The sequence below is a fragment of the Manis javanica genome, chromosome 5 (assembly GCF_040802235.1).
Source record: "Manis javanica isolate MJ-LG chromosome 5, MJ_LKY, whole genome shotgun sequence".
Taxonomy (NCBI): domain Eukaryota; kingdom Metazoa; phylum Chordata; class Mammalia; order Pholidota; family Manidae; genus Manis; species Manis javanica.
The window spans coordinates 95,672,979-95,700,521 of record NC_133160.1 but is presented as its reverse complement, the minus strand read 5'-3'; the positions used below and the strand labels follow the sequence as shown (position 1 = coordinate 95,700,521).

Below are 27,543 nucleotides of genomic sequence, written 5' to 3'. Positions count from 1 at the left end.
ACATAGTCTCTGAGCACTGTGGTGATTAAAGCAGTGCAACCTTACATATTTCATGGGCTGCTTTGTGGAAAAGAGTAACCTAATTTGGAAGAAGTCCAACAGTGAGATGTTGCACATGCTTTATTTACCTCACTGTAATGCTATAAGGACAAATATGGTACACTTGTCCTTAATCTCCTGGCTTTAACTCCTCAAAGAAAGGAACAGGAATAGGAAATTTTGCAAATGGATATGAAACATAGCATACAGAAACAAAGAAAATAGCATTCACTTTTCTGCTAGAAGTTTCATTATATTCTGGACCACCATATACTGGCTGCAACAATTATAATCTTAGAGTGAAATTAGTATTAATTAATTAGACTGTACTGTGTTCCAGGCCTGCTGATAATATTTTAAAATTATGTTTGCAAGGTTGAGCAATTGTTCTTTGGTGATGATTATGAAACACAGTTAATTTTTTTGTTTGAATTATTTTGGGTCATGATTTTAAAAGCACAGTTAAGGAAGCCATTAGTATACCATAACCGATGATCATCCCAGTTTAACTGCCAGTGAGACTTTTCAGGTTCGATAGAAATTGTCATCAAGCTATACTTGAGAACAAAGAAAGAGAAAGTTGTCTTTAACAGTGTTACATCTTTAAAAATCAGTCTTCCTGCCTCTAGGATTGTTCCTTCAGAGTCATTTTAAATGTATTTTATGATTAGATTAATCTTTCTAAGTAGCAATATGATTATGTTACTCTTTGGCTCAAAACCTTCAGTAACTCTTTACTGTCTACAGAGAGGTAGGGCAGTTGATTAGAGCAGTGGTCCCCCAATTTTTTTCACAGTTGTCTATGCCTGAACAGTAAACAACAAAAACAATTAGGCATGCATGCAAATATGTATTCTTTCTATATTAAATTACATAAGTGTATAACAGGAATTATCTAATATCTTAAAGTACAGTTATCTCCCAGCACAGAGCTTATTGCCTATCTTCATTGTTTAAATTCATGTTAAAATAGCCATCGTGATTGTTCGACTAATTTTATTAGATTACTGCCTTCTCTCATATCCAATTAGGTTACCATTTTCTTGTTACCTCCTAACATCTTTGTCAAACAAGGACAGGAGAAAAGTCAGCTTTGTAATTTCCTTTTGTCTACCTGTGCTTACATTTTAATACTTCCTATTTTCAGTTTCTTTGCAGGGACCTTTGCATGGATTTCTCATTCATAATTAGCCAAATATATTACATAACAAATCATTTTACATGAACAGGCATACATGTACAGCATGCAAAGACTTTAAGGTCTGGTCCATGATAAGATTTCCAATCTTGACTTTGGTTTCTGAAAATATGGCAGTCTGATGTTCAGAGAAATCCTTCCTAGTAGGACACACCTAATGATAGTGCATGAAATATTGTTCAAAAATGATTACTGATTAATGCTGGCAGGGGAATTAAGGAGTCTTCAAAAGCTAGAAACCAAGTGGAAAATGAGCCCTGGGTTTTAATGGGCCACCTACGTGACAAAGAGATGAAGTGGGGGTCTGACTCGGGTAGAATTTTCAACCTGAGACCTTGGCATATGGTCTGGACACTTAAAGGACAATATTCATATTAGATGAAATAGGAAAAACTTAACCATTATCACAGAGAGAGATACCTGCCACATCTGGAAAGATGGAAAAAAAGAAAAGTGCTATTATATTCTATTAATTCCTAATCTCAGGCCTGCCTTCTCTACTGCCTCTTAACCCCCCCCAAAAAGACCAAAAATTCAAAGCAATTCTAAGTTGTACTCTCTGGAGGAAAGCAAATTAAACTTGGTTGTCAAAGAAATCTCTCAGGTAAATTCCCAAGGAAAATCAGCTTATAATAAAAAAATTAGTCAATATACATGATAACAAGGTACCATGACTGAAAGTCAACAGAAGCAGCTAGTAGAAGTGATAAGAATTTGAAATAAGTATATTTAAAGATAAAGATAGGAAATAATTCACTGAAAGTATGAGCAAATGATCATCAAAATTGATCAAGCAAATTTGTAAAAAGTACCAAAATTCATTTCAAAAAAATGAAAAATAGAAGATTGACATTAGAAACTCAAATGTTTTGGCTACATAGCAGACTGGGAATTTCTGGAAAGATCATTAGTAAAGTAGAATATAGTAGAGCTAAAGAAATTACAAATATGTAAACTAGAGACACAGGATATGAAAGAAAAGGATCAGGAATATAGAATCTGGAGGGGAAAGCCCTATACACATTTAATGGAAGTTCACATAGTGAAAATATAGAGAATAGGAGAGGAAATTTAAAGAGATAATGGCTGAAAAAGTCCCAGAAATGATAAATGATATCAATCCTCAGGATTCAGAAGACCAATGAAGAAAATATGAAAAGAAATACACTCCTTTATCACACTTCAGTGACATTTCCAAACACCAAAGGCAAAATGTGAAAAGTAGCCAGTTACCTTAAAATACAGGTCAACTGAGTTCTCAGCTGCAATAATGGAAGCCAGGTGAGAGTGCAGTTGTATTCAGCTATTGCCGACCAAGGTGTGCTTATGCGGAACTTGGAAATGTAGGGCCATGTTTCCATGGTCACAGTGAGTGTGACTGGCAAGTTACTTCTCTGTGCCTCAGTTTTCTTATTATTGTGGGAATAGTAATATTTATCTCATAAGACTGTTGTGAAAATTGCCTGGGTTAAATACATAGAAAGCATTCATAGCAATATGCTTGGGACATAGTAAGTGCAATGTAAGTGTAACTATTAGAGCACCTTGGAGTTAATTTTCTATCATACAAAGGGCAGTTAAGACATTAAGGAATTGTCTAATCCAAATTTCTAAGAGGCCCCCACTGAAAAACACTGAAAACCAAACTTCTTTTACACTATTCCCACTATTTTCCCCATCACATCTACTCTCAACCTATTCTCTAATCCCTCTTTGACTTTCATCTGACGAATAATTACAGAAAGCAATACTAGGTGCCAGGAACTGTTCTTTGTATTGTTTTATGATTATGTCATTGTAAATTCCCTCAGGGCAGCCATGTGCAGATGGCCTGGCAATCTCATTTCCTCTTCCAGTGCATATGGGGAGCTTACCCTTCCCAGCTTTCCTTGCATTCACAGTAGGGCTACACAACTGGATTCTGGCTAGTGGAAGAGTAGATGACTTCCAGGCCTGGCACAGAACATCCTGTGTGATCCTCTTCTCCCTTGCTCTGTTTGTTAGGAGCCTACTAAATGCAGGGAGTGTGCAGGGGTGGGGCCCATGGAGACCAGGAGCTCTGAATCAGCACTTCCAAAACACCTAGTCAGACTTTCACATGAGAAAGAAATAAATCATTCTTGCATTAAGCTATTGAAAATTTTGTCTCGACCAATATAGAATGATTCTTTCTTTTTGAACTTTGTAAACCTACAGTAGAGTACAGTGCCTAGTATACAGTAGATCTATATTAATCTTTGTTGATGCAATAAGGAAGGAAATTACAAATGAACCTAACTCTTCCTTATTTATCTGAAGTCACCATTCCAACCTATCTACAACTGTTAATAACCATGATCCTTTTTTTTTTTTTTTTGGTAAAACACACTCTCTTCTCTGCCTCTTATTTATTTTCTTTTACTTCTTACACTCTGTAAGGAAATACAAGTCCACCTTCAGTGACAGTATTGGCCTGTTAGGTACTGTTCATAATGAATTGAAGTAGGATCATCTGTATTTCAAATGAGAATTCAAAATTGTTCCTCAAGCATTTCCCTTTCCAGAAAGGAAACCCATCCAAGCCTTTCATCATTGGAGATAAGAGTACAGGATAAGATAGAGACTGGATAAGGCAGGAGATCCTGGGCTAGGGCTGGAGATCCTGCAGGGAAGACAGTCCCATGGAATAGGGAGGAGGACAGAAGAGCTGTTAGAGGGTGGCTTCCCTTCTTGCCTTGCCCTCTCCCACCTCCTACCATAGACTCTGCACTGAAGTCATACTGGGAGGAGTGTGAAGAATCTGGGCTAGTCAAAGGGCAGGAAGTGGGATGGAGGGAGAGAGGGGAGCGGTCCCCGCAGCTGGAAGGAAATGAGGATCTCTGTCCTCAGCACTCCAGGGCAGGTTTCCCTGTGTAAGCACTATTTGTAAATTAAGCTTAAATGCTTTGTGGACTGCCATACATGTCTTAATGCTGATACACAGGATTAGATGTTGTTTATTTAATTTTTACAATTAAAATTATTCTGAAGAATGTTTTAAGAAAGGGAGAATAAACCAGGACTTCAATAGATATTAAATCTGCCTACATTTGAAAACCACATGTATTCATTTCATTTATTGCTATTTTTCTTCTATTTCTCCAAGTTTCCTTTGGAAATAAGCACAGTTGTAAACACACTAGTGTATCCAGGGTGATGGTTAGAAGCCTAGTTTCAAACATATGGCAAAACAAATACATAGAAGTATTTGGAAATGAATTGTTGCAATCACAAACATTCTTAGCAATGTTTGGGAAAGCATAAAAGAAATTTTTATAGCTCTCTGGTGGTGCTTTAAGATGAGAAAATGCTGGTAATCATTTTTCTGCTCAGTACTTTATTCATAACCTTTACTCTTTTCTATAACAGAAAACACTTTTATGAGGCTATAGCTTTAACTGAAGAAATCCTGTTTTTATATATCATGCCATTCAAACCAATTTATGTTCTAATTTTTTGAAGTGCTCCCAGTATCAGAGTAACCTTTGTAATTTTCTTTGGAACTCTTGAGAAAACACTTTTTAATACACAGATCCTTGAGCATTTCATAGAGGCATGTTTTCATAAATTTCATACTGTCTTTTTTCTGAAATGAAAACCCTGGATGAGGTGTATAAGGAGCCCCCATGCTCACTACCACATTTCAGGATATGTAGAGATGGTTTCCTCTGTAATTCTCCCAGAAACTCTAGCGTTAGAATCATGAATATAGGTGACATCCTTCAGGAGTGACCACTGGAGAATGGGGCTTCCTTGAAGCAAGATAATTCAAGAAGGTGAAAAGTGATTAAATTAGAACAATGGCTTTTAATCTCTAGCCCACATGACCATAGGAGGTTTTGAAATGGAGTAAGGAGTCTATATGCACATTAAACACTAACTTTATTCAGAATAAATAAAATATCTTGCAAATACATGTATTAATATTTTTCTGATTTATGTAGATGCTCTTAAAAGTCATAAAATGTCAAAGTGTGGCTGAACCTATGGTGGCTCTTGCCACGATATGTTCCCAATCAGTTATTTTCAAATGTCATGTGCATTAGACCCATCCCCGAGCACAGCCAGAGAGGAGTTAGTTTGGCTGAGAGAGGTCCTGGGATGCCCAGACATCTCCGTTTTAATTGAAGCAAAGAGTCTCCACTAGACATTCCCTATTTATCAGTGAGAGTTATCATACTTTCCTTCTATAGAACAACATATCCTGGTAATAGCTGCAGAGGTAAGTTCTCAGTCACGTTACAGATTGTTGGTTTTGTTGACTGAAGGCTCAGTTGCCCACGTATCCCTGAGAGTGATTGTCCACATGACTCAGATTCTAAATAGTGTTGCTTCATTCTTCGTCATAGTCTCCATCAACCTGTTGGGATATTCAGGTCCTTCAGTTTGTGCTTTGTTCTTGTTGGTGTTTGCTCGAACTATATTTGAAGATTGTTGAAACCCCTGGATATAGGCTTCCCTGTGCTGCTAAATCTGTGTTGTTAACCACTACCACAGGGTGGGTTTCCTTGGGTCCGTCTGCTCTGACTGATGGGTTTATTGCCATCCCTGAATCTAATGTCCCAGGCAGTCAAGTAACATACAGTGTCATAAAAATTCAAGAATGGACACCAGATGGAAATGTTTTCTAAAGGATAATACAGTTCTGCCTTTAGAAAAAGAATATTCCTTCCTTTCTGGAATGCTCCCAATTGTTTTCATTTGTTCTCTGCTTTAATTGAACTAAACATTTGTCTAGTTTCAAACATATGGTACAGCAAGTATATAAAAATATTTGAAAATGAATATGTTGAGCTGTGATAGGTTTTTTCTAGACAGAATGTTAATTAACCAGATTGTTCTAAATTTTCAAATGTCTATATTAGTAGTCTGCAAACTGGGGCTCACATAGACTTTTCATGGGGCATGTGAACACATTTTAAGGGACTTGATTTACTTATTCCTACCTTTCCTATGCACTTTTCTTTAAAAATGATCAGCCTCAAGGAGCCATGCCAATATGCCTTCTTCACCTTCCCTTTTGCTGTGTGAAAGTGAGTTGAACAGTTCAGCAATCCTGAATTTTACTATGTGCCTTGTGCCAGGGTGTAAAAATCTCTGACAGTGCCAAATATAGGAAAAATTCAAAAAAATTCACGAATTGAACTTTACAGATTTCTCTGTCCTATCCATACATATTCCTGTGCATGGTGTTAGAAATGGGGTTGGGGCCCATGTTGGAATGTTCTTAGTTTGGGTGTAATCATAAAGTAGACATAGGAGAGTGACAACCACTTTGTTTAATGATCATTTCTGTTCTTTCCCATAATTACAGGCAAGAGAAACATATTTCATCTGAGGGAGAGTGCCGTCAGAGCAAAGCAAAGAGAGCATCAGTGATGCAGAGAAAAGGTAACAGCACCTTATTTCATCCAGTCGCCTAATTTCACTGTTTTTTTTTAACTTTTTGTAATGCCTCCCTACCTCAGCCATTAACTACACAGACTAGATCTTGTCATTTCCAATAATAGCAATGCTTCCAGAGTCTCCCACCACCACAGATATTCACCCACCACCCACCAATACAGTTATCCACCCACCACTCAACACAACCATGTACTCTGCTTTCCCTGTTGGTGGTACAGATAACTATTGTGCTACGGTAACAAGCCAATTCCTGCACTTGGGCATAGATCCCATCCTCTCTCTCCCTGCTCAAGAACTGAGAACTCAACTCCATCCCTTCCTACATCATCAATTTTTCACCATCTACCAAATAATTCCCACAAGTATCCAAATGTTTCGTTATTTTCTGATCTTAATAATACCCTCTTGTAAGCTCATTCACTCTGAAAACTACTATCCTTTTTTTTGCTGTCATTTCTGATAAGGCTCAAAATAATTTTCTATACTTGCTTTCCCTGATTCCTCTTCTCCCATTCTCTTCTTAATCCAGTAAGTGCTACACAGTGAGGCTTTCACCCATCATTTCACCAGAAGTTTATTATAAAGTTTATTAATGACTTTCACAGCTCCTAAATCCAATGATCAGTTCTGCTTCCTCTTACTTGATCGATCAGCAGGATTTAATATGGTTGAGTCATCTTTTCCTCCTTGATATGCATTTTCATATAAAAATGCTTCCCCTTGGTGTTCCTCCTTCCTCCCTGGTCTCTCTTTCTTATGTCTCCCTTGTTTTATCTTCGCCTTCACCCCTGCCTCAGAATGGTGGTCCAGAACACGGCTCAGTCCTTGACTCTCAGGTGTATATTTTCATCATAGCTCACTCTCCTGAACTTCAGACTTATCTATAGATTTTATGTTTTATATATAGATATATTTGCATCAAAAGCCTTGTGACACCCTTTGCTCCTTTTTCCCTCTCATGTTGCATGTCCAGTGCATCTAGAAATCTTATGACTCACCTTCAAAAGAATCCATCCTCAGACCACTTCTCACTAGCCTGTTTGGAAACCATGAGAAACATCATTTCCCACTTGCGTTATGCAATAGCCTCCTTAGAGGTGTCCCCGCTTCTCCCCTTGCCTCCAGGCAGTCTATTTTCAACAAAACAACCAGAATGAGCCTTTAAAAATATAGTTCAGATCATGTTATTCCCTGGCTTAAAATCACCTAATGCCTTCTCCCTCTGTCTCACTCAGAGTTAAAACCAAAGTCTTCCCAGCAGCCGCCCGGTCCCCTCGGGATCTGGCCCCCCATTACCTCTCTGAGTTCCTCTTTGACTCTGCACTCCCAACCCCACATCCATTGCCATACTCCAGAAACATTGGCAACCTTGAACATGCCAGGCAAGCTCCCACATGAGTGCCCTTTGTAGAGGCTGTTCCCTTTGTCTGGAATGTTCTTCCCCTGCTTGGCCAACTTCTCCCCTCTGTTAAGATACTGCTCAAATCTGATTAATACTACAAGTGCCCAATCCTTTCCTCATGCCTTGCATTCCTGATCTCCCTTTTTCTCTTCTACTTCGTTCCATAACACATTTTACCTTCTAACATACTATTGAATGTAGTTATTATGCCTTCTGTCTGTTTCTATACTGTAAGTTCCTTGAAGGCAAGATCTTGGTTTATTTTGTTTACAGATGTATCTCAAGAACATAGGCTAGCACCTGTCCATAGAAGGTGCTCAAAAGTATTTGTTCAATAAATGAATTAAAAATCCTTTAGTGGGTATACAAATAATTTTGTAAACCACTGATATGAATGATTTCTAATTTCATAAAGGAACTATAAGTTCAAATGGGACATGTCTAAATGAAAACCTTTTAACTTAAAATTGTGGTTTCAGCTCTTCTTAGTTCAACACTTAAATTTGAAAACCGTTTTAAGTCATTTTATGAAATGTAATTCCGAGTGACACTAAAAGATACAGACTATTTTTCAACTCAGAGCAATGAGGAACCATTACCTAATTCATGGCCAACTGAAAATAGGACATTATCTGTAAGTCTACTTTTGAAAAAGAATGAAGAACTACCCTGGAAATTTTCCAACTATGTGGTTATATTTTTTTAAAAATCAAAATCAAAATTTTACTGTTTCATTTTCTTGATTTATTGTCCTAGTTCTGTTAATGCTAACCTTTAGTACTTCCTTGTTAACTGTAAATTCTGTCAGTAAGAGCCAAAGCAGTGCCTGTCTTTTTAAAATAGAAAGCTCTTTGGAAATTATAAAGTTAAAGTTTAATGCCTCTTGTTTCCAGATGCCTCTTAGAAATTGTAGACTTAAAAGTTTAACAACTCTTCCCTCCAAAGAGCTAAATTTAATATCATTAGCAAATAAGTTAGCAAACACCTTCGGAACAACAGAATAAGAAGCAATGTGGCTTTGTGAAAAAATATCCTGTGGGGGCAATCTAACTTTTTTGCAGACCAGAATGATAGAACTGGTTAGAATAGGTGTAATTTATCTTGATTTGAATAGGATCATTGCAAGACTGGAAACCATGACTCCACAGAAATACAGTCTGCTCCAAGCATCAGCCCCTTCTTTCAGTCAGTTTCTAGTCAAACTAGTGAACTTTCTGCACATACTGCTTTTTGTGGCTATGGTAAAAGTTTTCTCAGAGGCGGCTCATAGCCATGGTTTGTTGGCATACAAAAGGAGTGAGCTCCTTCAAGAAAACCATGCTGCAGAAAAGGCCAGCTTACACTAAGGCCAGATGGCACGGGCTCACAGTCCATAGAAGGCAAAGGAAGGATGCTTGAGGAGCAAACTGAAGGCAGCAGCAGTGCAGATCGGCCCTGCAAAGACAGTGTGTATGTGTGTTGCCCCTCAAGATCATCACCTAGCCAATATTATTATTCAGTGGAAGTATTTTCATAGGGGGAAAGAAAACTCAAAAGTAACATTAACCTGGAAGCCAAATATTTTATAAAGTTTATGTTGCGTTTATTTTTTTGTGTATGTTATTTGATAATCACATTAATGGAGTATAGAGCATTAATTAAAATCACAGATAACTTCCAACTGGAATAGTAGGATATTTGCCAATTAAATACGATATTTTGTTCAAGTCAGAAGAAGTGGAATTCATTTTAAAGATTCATGTTCAAAAAGTGGCCCGAATACAGAAAAAGAAAAAATAAACTAAATTTAACAATGTGTGGCTTAGCTAAAAAGAAGGAAGTATAAAGAACACAATGACATGTTATAAATGCATGATTTTGTTTAAAAATGGATATGATACCATGATCTTATAGACATGGATGTGGCAGAGAAAAGAAATTACTCAATTTATTAAACATTAAAATGTCTAATACACAATTTATGAGAGACGTGAAAAACTTAGAATTCCCAGGCATGAATTTAAATGATTAAGGGTTTGCAAATAGGTGATATGAGGACAGGTTAAATGAATGGGATCGTGATCCAGTAAGAAGGGAAGACTGTGAGGTGACCTCAGCCTTCTAATGTATGAAGATATATTAGGCAGATGGTGACCAGCTGTGGTCATCTCCACTGAGGACTGCACCAAAGGAAATGGGTCTAAACTTTGGCTTGTGAGATTTAGGTTAAATATAAAGAATAGTTTCCTGACAGCAAGGGTTATCAAGTGCTGAACAAACTCCTGAGAGGCATTGCAGAATCTCCTTCCCTGGGAATCGCTTAAGGCAAATGCCTTGCCGTCTGCTGACATTGGGTGCAGTGCAAAGTTGCTGAGAAAAGGCAATAACTCAAAATCCTGTCTTTTTTGTCATCCTGACAACATTGAGTCAGTACGATCAGATATGATATCTCTACCCAAGCAGATATAATGTATTTTGGTTTTGGGGGTGAGGGGGTATTGTTCCTGTTTTGTTTTGTTTTGTTTTGTTTGGGAAGTGATGTCTTAGTGGTTGAGAATTTTACTCACACCAATACACTTTCTATGGAAAGTAAAAACATCCCCGTCAACCTCATTTAAAAATATGTTAACTCATTTTTACTGCTCTCTCTGAAAGTTGTTCATCCTTGTAGGACTTCTAGACTCTGAAATACTGCCTTATTTGTCACTTGAGAGGAGATGTTATGAGAGCTGAGAGGTTTTGCCCCAGTATTTTTATCATCCTATAGCTAGAACACTGTACCTAGTCTATTTTCACATGGTGAAAATATTGCAACTGCCAATAAAACAGAGGCCTCTTATAACAGCATTATAAGAACCATGGTGTTTTATCTTCACTTTGCATTTTTTAAGATATTTTTTTCTTTTTAAAGGACCATTTTATGTCCCTGGGCATAAGAATTTAGCAGTTGTTCTTACTGTCTTAAGTAAATTGGGCAAGGAGAAGTGTGAAGCTTATTGTTCATGAATATGTATGCAGGAAAATTAATAAACATATAATGTCCAATTCAAAATTTTAAAAGAAGTCAATATATTTGGCTATAGTTGTTACTGTTTTCACCAATGAGTTTTTATATAATTTATGACATTAATAGGGGACTGTTTTGCTTATATAAAAATGTCATTTTTAATATTGGCTATAAAAACTTCCCATAACTATTACCCTATTAATGACTTTGAGAACTTAATACATTGCTATTTTATGAAGGATATCCAATGAAAGTCATATAATTAGCCCAAGGTCACAATGGTTAATAATTGGAGAAGTCAGAACTAGGTCACAGAAACTATGGAAACTTTATGGGTGGAAGTTTACCTAGAATTCCTTATCTAAGGGAATACATTCCATACTCATTAAACTTTACAAACCTAATACTTGCCTCTTTCTCTTCCTTGTCCTTACCTCCTTTTCCAATCAGAAGACCATAACATCATTCTGCCAAAGACACCTGAAATTGAATCATAGGAAAGCCTTTTGTTTTAATGCAAAATTATTGACCCTAATATTCAAAAGTGCAAGGTCATGAAACTCAGAAATATTGGCGGGTAGTTCCAGATTAAGAGACTAAAGAGATAGGAGCCAAGATGGCAGCGTGAGTAGGACAGCGGAAATCTCCCAAAAACAAGTATGTTTTTGAAAATACAACAAATACAACTATTCCTAAAAGAGAGACCAGAAGATACAGGACAATAGCCAGGATACATCCACACCTGTGAGAACCCAGCGCCTCATGAAGGGGGGAAGATATAAGCCACAGCCCAAAGGGACCTGAGTGCTCCCCCTACCCCAGCCCACTGGCAGGAGGAGAGGAGTCAGTGGGGATGGAGGGAGAGCCCAGGACTGCTAAATACCCAGCCCTAGTCATCCACACCGGGAGCGCAGACACACATTGTGTGGTGTGCTGGATACTAGGGAAACAGGACAGTAAAACCTGTGAGTGTGTCCCCACAGCCTGTGCCCCTGGGACAAAGAAAAGCAAATGCTTTTTGGAAGTCTTAAAGGGACAGGGGCCTCACAGCTGGATGGAAGCATGCCAGTGCAATCAGCCCAGAAGCTGGGAATCCCAGGGAACTCTGGGCGCCCTAACCCCCTGGGCGGCAGGGTGGCTTAGAGGCCCCTCACAGCGATAAACAGCCTCTCACCCATTCTCCCTCCGGCTCAGCCCAGCCATAGCAGAGCAGAAGCCTCACAGCGGCCACGCCCACAACAACTGCGGAGCTTACTCCACAGAGGACGGGCAAGAATCAGAGATCCCGTCTGCATGCACCTGTCCAGCACAAGCCACAAGGGATCACTGTTATCCCAGGAAAGGAAGGCCAGGAGCAAGTGGAAATGGTCTTCGTACTCCCAGCTGATACATGAGCCAACTGCTTACAACTACCTCTATCACCATGAAAAGGCAGAAGAATTTGATACAGACCAGACTAACTCAGACATCCTCCCCTGAGAGGGAATCTGAGGAGATATATTTAACCAATCTTCCCAAAAAAGAATTCAAAATAAAGGTCATAACCATGCTGATGGACTTGCAGAGAAATATGCAAGAGCTAAGGAGGGAGAATACAGAAATAAAACAATCTCTGGAAGGACTTAAGAGGAGAAATGGATGAGATGCAAGAGGCCATTAATGGAATAGAAATCAGAACAGGAATGCAGAGAAGCTGACACAGAGAGAGATTAAAGGATCTCCAGGAATGAAAGAATATTAAAAGAACTGTGTGACCAATCAAAACAGAATAATATCTGCATTGTAGGGGTACCAGAAGAAGAAGAGAGAGAAACAGGGATAGAAAGTGTCTTTGAAGAAATATTTGCTGAAAACTACCCCAAACTGGGGGAGGAAAAAGCCTCTCAGTCCACAGAAGCACACAGAATTCCCAACAAAAGGGACCCAAGGAGGACAACACCAAGACACATAATAATTAAAATAGCAAAGATCAAGGACAACGACAGAGTATTAAAGGCAGCCAGAGAGAAGAAAAAAGGTCACCTACAAAGGAAAACACATCAGGCTATCATCAGACTTCTCAACAGAAACCTTATAGGCCAGAAGAGAATGGTATGATATATTTAATGCAATGAAACAGAAGGCCTTGAACCAAGGATACTGTATCCAGCATGATTATCATTTAAATATGAAGGAGGGATTAAACAATCCCAGACAAGCAAAAGTTGAGGGAATTTGCCTCCCACAGACCTCCTCTACAGGGTATTTTAGAGGGACTGCTCTAGATGGAAGCACTCCTAAGGCTAAACAGATGTCACTAGAGAAAATAAAATCACAGCAAAGAAAGCAGAACAATCAAATACTAACTAAAGGCAAAAAATAAAATCAACAACTCACAAAAGCAGTCAAAGGAAATACAAAAGAGCACACACACACACACACACAAAAACACCTAACATACAAAGAATGGAGGAGGAGGAATAAGAAGGGAGAGAAATAAAGAATCATCAGACTGTGTTTATAATAGCTCAATAAGTGAGTTAAGTGAGACAGTAAGATAGAAAAGAAGCTAAACTTGAACCTTTGGTAACCACGAACCTAAAGCCTGCAATGGCAATAAGTACATATCTTTCAATAATCACCCTAAATGTAAATAGACTGAATGCACCAATCAAAAGACACAGAGTAATAGAATGGAAAAAAAAGCAAGACCCATCTATATGCTGCTTACAAGAGATTCATCTCAAACCCAAGGACTTGCACAGACTAAAAGTCAAGGGTGGAAAAAGATATTTCATGTAAACAACAAGAAGAAAAAAGCAGGTGTTGCAGAACTAGTATCAGACAAAATAGACTTCAAAACAAAGAAAGTAACAAGAGATAAAGAAGGACATTACATAATGATAAAGGGCTCAGTCCAACAAGAGAATATAACCATTATAAATATATATGCACCCAACATAGGAGCACCAGCATATGTGACACAAATACTAACAGAACTAAAGGAGGAAATAGACTGCAATGCATTCATCTTAGGAGACTTCAACACAACATTCACTCCAAAGGACAGATCCACCAGACAGAAAATAAGTAAGGACACAGAGGCACTGAACAACACACTAGAACAGATGGACCTAATAGACATCTATAGAACTCTACACCCAAAAGCAACAGGATACACATTCTTCTCAAGTACACATGGAACATTCTCCAGAATAGACCACATACTAGGCCACAAAAAGAGCCTCAGTAAATTCAAAAAGATTGAAATTCTACCAACCAACTTCTCAGACCACAAAGGTATAAAACTAGAAATAAATTGTACAAAGAAAGCAAAAAGGCTCACAAACACATGGAGGCTTAACAACATGCTCCTAAATAATCAATGGATCAATGACCAAATCAAAATAGAGATCAAGCAATATATGGAAACAAATGACAACAACAACACAAAGCCCCAACTTCTGTGGGACTCAGTGAAAGCAGTTTTAAGAGGAAAGTATATAGCAATCCAGGCATATTTAAAGAAGGAAGAACAAACCCAAATGAATAGTGTAAAGACACAATTATCGAAATTGGAAAAAGAAGAACAAATGAGGCCTAAAGTCAGCAGAAGGAGGGACATAATAAAGATCAGAAAATAAATTAATAAATTGAGAAAAGTAAAACAATAGAAAATATCAATGAAAACAACAGCTGATTCTTTGAGAAAATAAACAAAATAGATATGCCCCTAGCCAGACTTATAAAATGAAAAAGAGAATCTACACACATCAACAGAATCAGAAATGAGAAAGGAAAAATCATGACCGACCCCATAGAAATACAAAGAATTACTAGAGAATACTACAGAAAATTATATGCTAACAAGCTGGAAAACCTAGAAGAAATGGACAACTTCCTAGAAAAATACAATCTTCCAAGACGGCCCAAGGAAGAAACAGAAAATCTAAATAGACCAATGACCAGCAAAGAAATTGAATCAGTAATCAAAAAACTACTCAAGAGCAAAACTCCTGGGCCAGATGGATTTACCGCGGAGTTTTCTAAGACATACAGAGAAGACATAATACCCATTCTCCTTAAAGTTTTCCAAAAAATAGAAGAAGAGGGAATACTTCCAGACTCATTCTGTGAAGCCAGCATCATCCTAATACCAAAACCAGGCAAAGACCCCACCAATAAAGAAAATTACAGACCAATATCCTTGATGAACATAGATGTAAAAATACTCAACAAAATAATAGCAAACTGAATTCAAAAATACATCAAGAGGATCATACACCATGACCAAGTGGGATTCATCTCAGGGATGCAAGGATGGTACAACATCCGAAAATCCATCAACATCATCCACCACATAAACAAAATGCAGGACAAAAATCACATGATCATCTCCATAGATGTTGACAAAGCATTCGACAAAATTCAACATCCATTCATGATAAAAACTCTCAACAAAATGGGTATAGAGGGCAAATACCTCAACATAATAAAGGCCATATATGAAAAACCCACAGCCAACATACAGAACAGCGTGAAGCTAAAAGCTTTTCCTCTAAGATCAGGAACAAGACAGGGATGCCCACTCTCCCCACTGTTATTCAACATAGTACTGGAGGTCCTAGCCATGGCAATTAGACAAAACAAAGAAATAGAAGGAATCCAGATTGGTAAAGAAGAAGTCAAACTGTCACTATTTGCAGATGACATGATATTGTACATAAAAAACTCCAAAGACTCCACTCCGAAACTATAAGAACTGATATCAGAATACAGCAAAGTTGCAGGATACAAAATTAATACACAGAAATCTGAGGCTTTCCTATACACTAACAATGAACTAATAGAAAGAGAAACCAGGAAAACAATTCCATTCACAATTGCATCAAAAAAAATAAAATACCTAGGAATAAACCTAATCAAGGAAGTGAAAGATCTATACCCCAAAAACTACAAGACATTCTTAAGAGAAATTAAAGAGGACACTAACAAATGGAAACTCAAGCCATGCTCTTGGCCAGGGAGAATTAATATTGTCAAAATGGCCATCCTGCCCAAAGCAATCTACAGATTTAATGCAATCCATATCAAATTACCAACAGCATTCTTCAACGAACTGGAACAAATAGTTCTAAAATTCATATGGAATCACAAAAGACCCCAAATAGTCAAAGCAATCCGAGAAGGAAGAATAAAGCTGGGTGAATTATGCTCCACAACTTCAAGCTCTACTACAAAGCCACAGTAATCAAGACAATTTGGTACTGGCACAAGAACAGAGTCACAGACCAGTGAAACAGAATAGAGTCTCCAAGACATTAACCCAAACATATATGGTCAATTAATATATGATAAAGGAGCCATGACATACAATGGGGAAATGACAGCCTCTTCAACAGCTGGTGTTGGCAAAACTGGACAGCTACATGTAAAAGAATGAATCTGGATTATTGTCTAACCCCAAATACAAAAGTAAATTTGAAATGGATCAAAGACCTGAATGTAAGCCATGAAACCATAAAACTCTTAGAAAAAAACATAGGCAAAAATCTCTTGGACATAAACATGAGCAACTTCTTCATGAACATACCTCCCCGGGCAAGGGAAACAAAAGCATAAATGAACAAGTGGGACTATATCAAGCTGAAAAGTTTCTGTACAGCAAAGGACACCATCAATAGAACAAAAAAGTACCCTACAGCTGCTCGGTCTTTATTTTCTTTACAACCACTGGGCGTGCGTTCAATACAGGAGGGTCCAGTGCCTCTGGCACCACCCTTCATCCTTCCCCAGCTCCTTCATTTTTGGGACTGATGACACCTTTCTTTCCAATCCCGCAAGTGCCTCCTCTGCTACAGTACCTTGCAACAATGCCAGCTCAATCTTCATAAGCTCTCTTACCTTCAGCTCAATGCTTCACAGCTGGTGTTCTTGTGCCACTTCGGCCTGTGCTTCCCTCAGGAGTTCGTCTTTTTCCTTGATGGCCTCTTCCTCCTTCAGAATACCTGGCAGCACTGCTGTCTCATCTCCAATGGCACCTTGCTGCCAGTACTCTTGTGCCGCCTCCTCCTGCATCAATGCCATCTCCTTCCTCAGGGAATCCACAGAAATTTGCAGCTAGCATTCTTGTGCCACCTCCTCTTGCATCAATGCCATTTCCCTCCTCAGGGAATCCACAGAATTTTGCAGTTCGTGTTCTTGGGCTGCCATTTCTTGGGTCTTCTCTGTAGACCTTTTTAAGACTGTGAGAAGCAGCCAACCCACAGTCCCCACTGCCTCACGGGCACTCTGCTTCTCAAAGGATCTCCTTACTATACCAAGGGCCACCACTACTACCTCAGGTGTCATCTCCACTTGCCTCCAGTCCTGGGGGGCGCCCAGTCCTCTAGGAGGCAAGCCACCTCAGACCACATACCCATTGGGGGACAATCAGCTGTCTCCCCATTCACAGGGGAAGCCCACTGAAACACCCCGCCCATAAGGGCAACTTGTCTTTTTCCTTGGTCAACAGCAAATCCTGCCAACTATGCCAATTGTCTTGCCAATTGGTGTCAGCCCTGGGCAAGTTCGATATGAATTCAGTGTGACCAAAGAAAATGGCAGCAGTGTTCTTGGGATGAAAGGGTTATATCCAACTTAATATACATTGTACATTCTTCTTTCCCTTGGTTGCACTCTGTTGGTCCAAGTTTTTTATTAATAAAATGTAATGACTCAATAATACATTGTAGCATATTTATATAATTGGATACATATCTAAAAATAAATAAACCTCACAAATATTAATGGTGATAAAGTCATTAACAGAAGAATGCACATAATATGGTATCATTTACACTAAAACTAGACAATATATTTATGGGTAATAGGGAGCAAAACCATAGTGACAAGAAAGGAAACCACAAAAATTATAAACATGACAATCAAAACATTGTTGCTTGTGGGGGAAAAAGGGAAATTTGTTGATACAATCTTCAAGTGCTAAATAATGTTCTACTTGTTGGGATGGGTCATATGCACAGATAGTTGCTTCATTAATATTCTATAATATATCTATTTTGGGGGACAAATGAATCCTCAAAACCTTCTGCCTTAAGCCCAGAAAGTCAATGCAAAAAATTAGTTTATGCTAATGTACTTGTTGTTTTCTTCCCTGTTACCTCTTTGACTAGATTAATTAATAAATAAGTAAAATAAAAATACAAAGTTATAAAAACATTTATTATAGGTCTGAAGCTCATTTAAAATCTTGAAAGAATTGTTGATATATCTGAATGTTTTACTTATTCCCTCATCGATATCTTCTTCTCTGGATAGTAAACAGCCTTCAGGTGGGAACTATTAAGGTATAAACCAAGTAAGTAATAATGACAGCAACCTGCATTTAATCCAGGCCCCAGCTGTGCTCTTAAAATCCGTGTTTTTATATTTGTTTCACTTTTTGACACAGAGCCACCTGCTGGCAGTTGGGTGTTAGTTAATCTTGAAAACGTTGTAGAATACAAGGAGATTTCAAACATACAGGGTAAGTAAAGTTGATGAGGCTGTACTTCAAGAAGTTTTATAGATTCTACTGATAGTAAAACTGTTAATGATACTGAAAATGTTAATGTTAAAATGTGCCATATAGTTGAAGGAAGAGTATTTTTTTAGGCTGCGAAAGATTAGATCAAATTTAAATGTTGATGGGAAAGCCTCATTAAGAGCGTGAGAGGTTGAAAGCACCGTGGAACTGAGGGAGAATTCATTCTGTAAGGTTCCGGAACGGCAGAAGGAAAGGCTTCCTGGGCATAGATGGAAAACTGTTCAGGACGGGATGAGGACCCTCCTCAGCTGCATCAGGCAAAAGTGGGGAGAGATACGGGGGAGTTGGAGAGGAAACAGAAAGTTTGTTGTTTTTATTTTATCTGGGCCAAAAGGGAAGATTGGAGAATAACCCAAGGCATTTAGGAGATTAGGGAAAATGTGAAATGGTTAAGCAAATAAGAAAACTAGCAGCCTAGGGAAACACACTTGGATTTCAGGGCCATGCTGGGAGCCCAGTTAAGTTGATGACAGTAAATTTCTGGTGGTGCTGACTTTCCCTGTCTTGTGAAATTTTTCCACAATTGTTCTCTTGTCTCAGTAAAGATATAGAAGAGGTAAAGAGTTGCCATCACCCTAGGAGTGTTTCTGCCAGATAGAAAAGGTAAAGACACAGTGTATGGCATTGACAGAACTATTCTTAAAATTACAGACCGTGGGAAATCCACTGACTAGGAAGAATATTAATTACAGAGAAGATAGAGAAATGGAGAGTGGTCCCTCTTAGAGGGTCCAAAGAGGTCAAGTCCAAAGATGGTCCAAAAGGTGGAAGTAGTTGAAGAAGCAAGCCAGAAAGATGAGAGATGGTGGTGAGAGTGTTAAATGTGTAAGCCACTGATACGAAAATCGGTAATGCTGATTCAAAGATCCTGAGCATGATCCAGGGAAAAGGTAGCTGAGAGGGAGTAGCAAAGCCCATAGACATGAGAAGAGTAGGAAATGAAAGGTCAGCAGGTTGAAGAGACGCTGTGGATATTGAAGTTGACAAGTTTTGGAGAAAAGAGAATAACTCTGTGCCTAAGGTGTTTTCTACTAATATTTTTTTCACTGAAGCATAATTGATATATATTATTATATTGGTTTCAGGTGTACAACATAATGATTTGACAATTATATAAATTACTAAGTGCTTACCACAATAAGTATAGTTAACCATTTGTCAACATACAAAGATATTACAGTATTATTAACTATATTCTTTTGCTGTACTTTCATCCCCATGATATTTTATAAGAATTTTGTGTCTCTTTATCCCCTATACCTATTGCACACAGCCCACCTCCTCTTCCCCATGGCAACCACCAGTCTTCTTCTCTGTGTCCATGAGTATTTCTATTCTGTCCCTTTGTTCATTTGTTTTTTAAATTCCATGAGTAAGTGAAATCATATGGTATTTGTCTTTCTTTGCCTGGCTTTTTTACTTAGCATAATACCCTCTAGGTTTACCCATGTTGTTTCAAATAGCAAGATTTCATTCTTTTTCATGACTGAGTGCCATTCTGTTGTATATATACACCACATCTTCTTTATCCATTCATCTATTGGTTTACTTACAGACATTTTGGTTGCCTCCATATCTTTGCTGTTGTAAATAATGTGGCAATAAACATAGGAGTGCATTTTGTTTTCTTTGAGTAAATTCCCAGAAGTGGAGCTACTCAGTCATTTGGTATTCAAATTTTAGTTTTTTTGAGAAATCTCTGTACTTTTTTCCATAGTGGCTCTATGAATTTACATTCCCACCAACAGAGGTTCCCTTTTCCCTACATCTTCTTCAACACTTGTTACTTCTTGTCTTTTTGATACTAGTCATTCTCACTGGTGTGAAGTGATATCTCATTGTGGTTTTGATCTACATTTCTCTGACTAGTGATGTTGAGCATCTTGCATGTTTCTGTTGGGCATCTATATGTTTTCTTTTGGAAAATGTCTATTCAGGTCCTCTGCTTATTTTTGAATCAGAATTTTTTGGGGTTTATTTGGTGTTGAGTTCTATGAGTTCTTTATGCATTTTGGATATTAACCCTTTGTCAGATATATCATTTATAAATATCTTCTCCCAGTTTGTAGGTTGCCTTTTTGTTTTGTTGATGGTTTCCTTTGCTGTGCAGAGGCTTTCTAGTTTGATGTAATCCCATTTGGTTATTTTTGCTTTTGTTTTCCTTGTCTGGGAAGACATATTCAGAAAAAAATTGCTTATGTTTTCTTCTAGGAATTTTATGATTTCAGGTCTTATATTTGGGGCTTTGATCCATTTCAAGTTTATTTTTGTATACAGCATAAAGAAGTGATCCAGTTTCACTCTTTTGCATGTAGCTGTTCAGTTTTCCCAACACTGTTATTAAGGAGACTGTCTTTTCCTCATTGCATATTCTTGCCTCCTTTGTCATAGATTAATTGACCATATAAGTGTGAGTTTATTCCTGGACTATATATTTGTTCCATTGATCAATCAGTCTATATTTGTGCCAGTACCATACTGTGTTGATTACAGTAGCTTTGTAGTATAGTTTGAAATCAGGGAGCATGATACCTCCACCTTCGTTCTTCTTTTTCAAGATTGCTTTGGCCATTAAGGGCTTTGTAGGATCCATATGCAGTTTAGTATTATTTGTTCTAGTTCTGTAAAAACCCCATTGGTATTTTGATAGGAATTGCATCGAATCTGTAGATCACTTTGGGTAGTATGCTGTTGCCAAAGTTTTTGATGAACAAAGGACCATGGTCAAGTGATAAATGATGATGACAGAGAAGATTAACAGGTGATAGAGGCCAAGTGGCATTAGGCCTCAAAGAAGTAGGATTACTTTGTGTAAGAGATTGAGTGGATAATGATCTGGGAGATGCAATAAGGAGTAGAAAAGATTCCAATCTTGCGTTTAGAGAGTAAAGCCTATAAGGTTTGAAAGAATCACATCCACCATTACACTAGGTTTCTGGGGAGCACCAGGGTTGCAATAAGGCAGGTGGGGATAATGTTGGAGGGGAGGCGTTTGTGCCAATGATGGAGATGTAGTTTAGGGGCTGCACGGTTGGACAAGTGGGATATGGAGATGGAATGGAGGGCAGTTTACCACTAATAGTCTGCTTAGCATCTTACCTTCTTGAAGCATTTTCTCCAACTAAAAATACTAAATTGAAGCTATTTCTATTAAATATTTTCCGTTACTTAAATAAGACTAAGGTGGGTACACTAAATATTATATTGCTCTCCTGTTGGTTCTCTATGTTGCATGCCTAAAGCAAATATAATATTATATATCAACCTTACTTCAATTTTTTGAAAAGTGTATTGCTCTCTAGAAAAGTTAGTTCCTATGGAAAATACAGCAAGGTCTAGATCATTATCTTATTTATAAAATACACATAATTATCCCACAGATTTGTAATGATAAAATGCAATTTAACTGTGTATGTATATATGATGCATATATAAGATATACAATATCATTAAAAATTGACACTTTGGAAAACTAAATGCGTACAATGGGCTATAAAATAAATAGAAAAATGAAATCAGGGCAAAAGATGGTAAGATGAAGGCAAGAATAAACCTAATATACTGGAAATCTTAAGTTATTATACAAATGCTGGAGTTAAATCACAAATCCCTTGATTTCCTAGGAGAGAATATGATGAATTCAAAATTCAGTGTCCATAAAATGAAACTATTCTGGTTTTTTGGATCAAGTACAATTTGTCCTAGCTCTGAGAATTAAAATGTCTTTTACAGTGTCTCATTAAATAGAATTCTCATGTAGGAAGCATTTTCAGCAAGATCCCAACAATAACAAGAAACTTTGTATATCGTGTGACCATTATATGAAAATTTATGAACAGAAACCAAAGTTGCTGCCACCAGACAAGAGCAATACCTTGTTTATGAAACTCAATTAGCCTTTTCTAAGTGTGAACAAATGAGTTTTAGCTTTTGTTTAAAAATAACTCTTTAGCTTTGAGAAATAAAGAAAAAAATAAAAGACCTGGGAGCAAGGAGGGAATGAGAGAGTGAGAAACCCACAACACACTGAAACAAGTTAGTTTCTCATGTAAGATTTGCATTTAAAAAAACAACTCTTTGTTTTTTAAAACAAGGAGGTATCCTCCCCAAATTGATCAATAGTTTCAACACTTCCAATCAAAATCTCAGCAGACAATTTTTTTTGTAGAAACTTACAAGGTGATTCTAAACTTTATATGAAAAAAGTATTTAAAATAGCCATAATATTTTGAAAAAGAAGAAAATTGGAAAACTTACATTGACTGCCTAAAAGATTCACTATAAAATTATAGTAATCAAGAAAATATGGCATTAGCATAAGGATAAACATATAGGTCAGTGGAACAGAACAGAATCCAGAAATAGACTTACAATAAACTTACAGGGTCAATTAATTTTTAACAAAGATTCTAAGGCATTTCAATGGGAAAACAGTAAGTCTTTTCAACAAATGCTAATAATTGGATATCAGTGAAAAGAAAATTAACCTGAACCTTTACCTGGTAAAAATTCATTCAAAATTGATCAAAAACTAAACCACAAACCTTTTAGAAGAAAACTCTGTGACCTTGATTAGGCAAAGTTTTCTTATACAGGACACATATACACAAAACACACCAAAAAGAGATTTTACTTTATAAAATTTAAATGCTTTTGTTCATTTAAAGACTATTCAGCAAATGAAAAAGCAAGCCACGGGCCAAAAGAAAGTATTAGTAAAATAGGTATCTTACAAAAGTCTTGTCTCCAGAACATAAAAAAAAACTTTTACAACTCATTAATAAGACAAACAACTCAATTTTTTAAAATGGCAATAAACATGAACAGACATTTCACCAAAGAAGATACAAATGGCCATTAAACATCATAAAAGATGATCAAGAGCATTAGTCTTTAGAGAAATACATACTTAAATCATAGTGAGATACCACTACACAACCACTATAATGGTTAAACAGACTATCAAGTGTTGGCAAGGAGGTGGAATAACTGGAACCCCACATATTGCTGGTGAGAATGTAAAATCGTATAGTTGATGTGGAAAATTGTTTGGCAGTGTCTCTAATGTTTAAACATACATTTATCATAAAATCCAGCAATTTCACTCATAGGCATCTACCCAAGAGAAATTAAAACATGTCCCCACAAGGACTTCTACATGAGTGTTCATAGCAGCATTATTCATAATAACCAAAAAAGAAAAACAAACTAAATATTCACCAAATGGCAAATGGATGAATAAATCACAGTGTATCTATACAATGGAATAGTACCCAGCAATAAAAAGAACAAACTACATACACACACAACATAGATGAATGTCAAAAATATTGAGTAAAGAGGGAGAACCCAGAGCAAAAGAGTGCATACTGTATGATTGCATTTCTATGATATTCTGTAAGAGGTAAACTCTAGTGGACAGAAAGTGGATCAGTGTTTACCTGGATCTTGAGGGTAGGAGTAGAGCACTTTTGGGGATAGTGGAAATGTTCTGAATTTTTATTGTGTAAGTAGTTACATGACTAAAATTTTCCAAAACTCATCAAACTATTGTTAAAATAGATGTAAATGATAGATCAATAACTATAAAAAAGTGGAAAGTTAGTATAGTAAGTTTTAAGGATTTTTGGTTAATAATAAGCACATAATATATAATAATTACCTTCTCTTGAGGCTTTTATTTCACTTTGACTCCTATTTTATAAAAGATATCTGAGCACCTATTTGCAAATTTTGGTTGAGTCATGCATTTTCTTGTTTGCTTGTTTAGGAATGCTACTCAGGTTTGACATAAAGTTTACCGCTTAGACATCAACGTTTTCCACTATAACTACAGAATTTACAGACTCAGTGACTCCGAACCTGTTACTATTGATAACACTACGAGACCCTAAAACTATTTCTGTCCTTAGTCCCATATGATCAAAATCCTTCATTTGTCAAAAAGAAAATGGAAATAACAGTGAATTGACTTGTTCAAGTAATACACAGTAAATTCCACTGCTAAAATCTCAGGTATAGCTCAAATGATACATGTTCCATAAAACTTTTTCTTATCACTCCAGTCAAAAATCATTTCTTTGGACTCTGTATCACTCTGAGGATATTTTCAAATCTTAACTTTTAATTTCTTTATGAATGCTGCATCTTGTTTTCCCAATTAAATTGGAAAGTATCTGACTAACATTTGGTGAATGCTTACAAAGTCAGATACTGCACCAGGTGCAGTACAGACCTAATCTTATTCAGTCCTCACGAGTGAATGCCTGCCAGGGCCCTGTACATATAGCCTAGCACATCTTCTCTATCACTGTGCTCTCCCACGCAGTGGTCACTTCAGTCTGAATTGTCTGATGTTGTTAATTGTTTGCCTGAGTGGAAATCAGCACCCGCTTACCATACCAGAGCTCCTTTTCAGTATCTTCTTCTTTTCTTTCTTTTTTCTTTTTAATTGAGGTATCATTGATATACAATCTTATATTAGTTTCATGTATACTACAGAGTGGTTCAGCAGTTGCCCAAATTATTAAATCCTCTTCCCCCACTAGTGCAGTTACTGTCTGTCAACATAGGAAGATGCTACAGAATCAGTGACTATATTCTCGCTGCTGTACTACCTTCCCTGTGACCAACTTATGACCGAGAATTTTTGTGCCCCTTTATCCCCCTTAACCTCCCTAGCCACCCACCCCAACCCCCAACCTTGGTAATCACTTCTCAGTCACTTTTCAGTGTCTGTGAGTCTACTGCTATTTTGTTCATTTTGTTTTGTTTTGTGTTTAGATTCCACAAATAAATGAAATCAGATATATTTGTTTTTCTCTGCCTGGTTTATTTCACTGAGCATAATACCTTCTAGCTCCATCCCTGTTGTTGCAAACGGGAGGATTTCTTTTCCTTCCATGGCTGAATAATACTCCATTGTGTATATGTACCTCATCTTCTTTGTCCATTCATTTGCTGATGGACACTTTGGTTGCTTCCATAGCTTGCTATTGTAAATAATGTGGCAATAAAGATAGGAGTGCATGTATCTTTTTGAATCAGAGATTTTGTTTTCTTTGGTTAAATTCTTAGAAGTAGAATTATGGGGTTGTGTGGTATTTCTAGTTTTAGATTTTAGAGGAACCTCCATACTGCTTTCCACAGTGGCTGCACCAATTTACATTCTCACCAATAGGAGGATTCCCTCCAGTATCTTTTTCTTAACAGGTTCCTTTGATGCTCAGTTCAGCACCCACCCTTTTCCTTTGCCTCTTCCTGATGTAAAAGACCAGTTTCACATAGTAAGAGAGCAGCAACATTGTTTAATACGTGTGTGTGCGTGCGCACACATAGGTGTCTACATTTTAGCATATTGTCTAGCACATAGAAAGTTGGTGCTCAACATAGTAAATAAGTGAACTTTCTATTTTAAGTAAGTGGAAATGGCTAAAAATATTTCATTCCTGATTTAAGAAAACTCCTGTATAAATATCCCTGTTTTTTTAGTTACATGTAAAATTGCTGAATATTAAAATCTGCTGTTTTTCATCCATGTTATGCTCACTTATGAATATTTAGAAAATCTTACAGAAATATCATCACAACTAAATTTATAGAAATGCTGCCTTACATTGCTGTTAGGAAAAAAACAGAGTCAGAAGTTCTTGGTTCTAATGAAATTTATCTCTAGTTATAAAAAGTTGGATAAGTCACTTAACATTTCTGAGTCTGTCTCCTTATCTCTAAAATAGAACTTATATCGACTGTTGGTAGCAATAAAATAATTGTCAAAATCAAAGCCCAAAAAATAATTTGCTACCTTTAACATGGAGCATAAATATAAGGCATTGAGGAAAAGCAGTGTTCATACACATTTTCAAAAACATTTGTCTTTAGGACATTAAAAGTTGATTAACAAGTAGAAAAAGATAAAATATAAGTTCATTATAATTAACAACTTAAAAATGAAATGAAGAAAGAATTCAAGTAAAGAAAATATAAACAGACCTAAAATACTAGAAATTTTTAAAATTATCACTGTCTATCTACTTAGGACTTTTATTTATTCAACAAATACTTATGGAACAGCTACTATTTGAAAACTCCAGTGCTTTATAATTTGCCTGTTATACACACTAACAGATCTTTTGTACACTAAATGTGTATATAACAAAAATAAATATATATATTTAATTATACATACAAGTTAAAGAAACATTACAACCAGGTGGCCACATGGAACCCAGAGCTTAATCTTCATAAAACCATAAAATGCTTTCATTCATTGCATTACATTAGTTACTCAGTCCTCTACTTTGTGGTTCGTGACAAAATATATATAAATCAATATTTGTCAGATTCCTTCACTTACAAGCTTTTTGGATCATATTGTGACACTTATAGTTCACATATAGTATGTGCTACTACTTCAATTTAGACGAAAAGTTTTATTTAATATTAAGTCATGGAAATGGAACCATGATAACATGGTAAACCAGGATAACAGTGGAACCAGGATAACATGAAATTCCTTCAGTATTTTTAGTTCCAAATGTAATGCTTATAGTTAGAATCACATGAAAGTCCTTCAGTGTTTTTAGTTCCAAACTCACTTCACTACAAGACATTGAAATCTTCCATTCTTAAACTTAGATTTTAAAAATTCCTTTTGGATGACTAAATGTCCAAATATTATCTATATGTTAGCTAAGATTTAGTCATGAAAATATATTAAGCAGTAGTTGTATTTTGGATAATAATGGATAAATAAATGTATTCTCTTTTCCAAAATATTACTTAGGTTCATGCTTTAAGCCAAGATTTTTGGTATTAAAATAGTAAAGATTTTAGCCTTACAGTAGTGTTTCATGCCACTTAAAACCTACAATGATCCTTTTTGGTTTAAGCTACACTTGGAGAGAAGAAACCGTAAAAACAAAACC

General features: G+C 36.8%; 1 protein-coding gene across 3 annotated transcripts in view; it reads right to left on the bottom strand.

The window, feature by feature from the left end:
• The window catches only part of HPGDS (hematopoietic prostaglandin D synthase), a 106,176-nt gene that overhangs the window by 63,995 nt on the left and 14,638 nt on the right, over positions 1–27,543 (bottom strand). Inside the window, exon 1 of one of the 3 annotated variants that reach the window (XM_073237291.1) lies at positions 11,484–11,502. The exons of the other annotated variants lie outside the window; for them this stretch is intronic. The gene's annotated coding sequence lies outside the window, so the exon portion shown is untranslated. Of the gene's footprint in view, positions 1–11,483; positions 11,503–27,543 lie in introns of those variants that run through there. 3 annotated transcript variants of the gene reach the window in all.